Below are 2,631 nucleotides of genomic sequence, written 5' to 3'. Positions count from 1 at the left end.
TTTTTTTAAAAATATATAACTTTATTTAATTAATTAGTTTTATATCCCTTTAAAATTAGGTGAATATATATATTATTAGATTTAAAGTGATAATTATATCTTAAATATTCAACATAAATTTACGACATTGGAAGAAGGGGAGAGTATTTAATTGTTATAAACAAAATTGATATCGTTAAATTTTCCCATATCTTTAGGGAAGTAAAGTAGCAAACTATATTGTTGATCCTTTAATAAATATGAGAGTGAAAAAAAAAAAACTTTATACTTATTGGTAGTAGACTTCAAAAGGGATAGGTTGTATGTATTTTTTTTTTTTTTGAGAAATTAAATTATGTGTATTATTAGGTGTTGTTACAATTATTTTTCTATTTATGCATCGAAGCCTTCTTTGATGACATCTTAAGTTTTGTAATCCTTTTATTTAATAAATGAAATTATCTTTTTGAATGAAAAAAAAATCTATTTCATGCTTTTTTGTTTTGTATTTTTATATATTTATTATTCTTAATAATCAAATTAAGGTTATTCATTAAATTATAAATAAAATGACGATAAAAAATTATTTAGGGTGATTTAAGTTTTTTATCAACGATTATCAATATTTTTGTAATCATGAAAATAAAATTTAAATTATTCTCTAAAATTGTAATTATATTAAAATTTGAAATAATATTATATTACAAAAATTATTATAGATACATTTACCCTATGCATAACACAAATATAAAACTTTAAATTTTCAAATAAGTAATATTTGATAATTAATTTTTTGAATTGAAAAATTTTTTTTTTCTTGATCCTAAATTTTTGAAATTACATAATATTCTTAAAAATTTTATAGAAATCAAAACTTGACATTTTAATGTTAAAAAAGTGGGTATGTTAAATATAATCATATATTTATTATACTAAAATAAAATTTTCAATATTTTACTAATATAATTCTTTTAAAACTAATAATATTATATATAACAAAAATTATAGTAATTTATTTAACGGTGCATAGTGCAAATTTGAAACATCGTTAATAAGGAATCAACAGGCATTTAAGGTATATCACTCAAAAAAATCGACACAATACGCCTAGTCGATTGGAATTGAAGAAATTATGTTCCTATTGTTACAAACATACAATTCACGGGGAGATAAAAGAAATAAATCGAATCAAGTACTTGTATGTCAACCCTTCCTGAGAATATGAGAAAATATGACATTAGGTATTTAGGTAACATTAGGTATTTAGTATGAGAAAATAGGATATTAGGTATTCAGGTATAATAATATATATTATATAATATATTAAGTAATATTAAGTATATAATTAGTTAGATATAATATATAACTAATATATAACACATATTTTATTTATATATTAGTCTATATTTGTATTTCCTTGTCTATTCCACGCTTTCTTTTTAAAGTGAAGTTTTTAGTTTTAAATTATTTGATATGCACGTTAATCAATTTTTAACCTTTTTAACCTGGTATATGATTGTATTAGGATATTTTAAGAAATGAACATCCTTATTACTAACAGGGTCTGGGGAAAGAATAGGAAATGTGATTTCACTATATTTTTGACCAGAAACAGGACCTATCACAAGAATATTTTTTTGAGTGGGGCGGTAGTTCTAAAAAGACAGATTGCCTATCTTTTCTTTCATCTCGGGCGAAATACGATTAGGTGGGGCTAACTCAACCCCCTCCGGTAAAATAAGAACAGCACCCACATTCAAAGCCTTTTTCTTACCATTAGCAAGAACTTGTTTCAATTGCATATAATAAAGAATTCTAACAACCGCTTCAAATACAATATCAGGAAGTACCGCTTGTAGAACCTCAATATCCATGAGTTTATTAGCTAAATGGCAATTGGCACATACAATACGCCCAGTTGCTTTTTGTGGATTTTCATACCTCTGCTGTGCAAAAATGAGATATGCATTTGAAATGGATGCCCTGGTTATTATATAGATCATGAGCGATACGAAAATAGATCGAGTAATCTTTTCCTTTATCCAAGAAAAAGTATTTCTAGTTTGCATGGTACAATCATTGATCCCAAAAATTTCTACAATAAAATTAGGTAGGTCACTAGTATAGTTCCCTATCCACGATTCTGTTATTTACTTTTACTGAAAAAAAATTTATTGAAATAGAAGAGGAATTGTATTCCCCTGATGGGTAGAAAGAGTAAAGTAAGTATGACTTTGCATTCTTTGCTTATATACAAAGTAAGAAAGATTCTAATTGAATCCGTGAATAATTTTTCAGTCAGTCAATGAATGGTAAATAACTACAAGTGACGGCAATACATGATTTAAATAACAAAAGATCGAATATTTAAAAATTGTATCTAGAATGACTGGAAGGGTACAAGCAAGAACATATATAACTTGATCATTATGAGCAAATCCAAAATCTTTGTAGATATAGCCAATCATTAGTTCCCAACTATGGTGCGAATGGAATCCGACACAAAACTCAGTTAATAAAAGAATAGAAAAAGCTTTTATTATGTCGCTTAAATTATATAGGAATTCTTGAACCCAAGAGTTAAGAATAACAAGTTCTTCATTACCCAAAATAGAATAGCCACTTAGAATAATGAAACATATTTGATTTGTC

The sequence above is a fragment of the Durio zibethinus genome, chromosome 17 (genome assembly GCF_047325235.1).
Source record: "Durio zibethinus cultivar Kanyao isolate XHJ-2024 chromosome 17, ASM4732523v1, whole genome shotgun sequence".
Taxonomy (NCBI): Eukaryota; Viridiplantae; Streptophyta; class Magnoliopsida; order Malvales; family Malvaceae; genus Durio; species Durio zibethinus.
Note: the sequence above shows the minus strand (reverse complement) of the source record.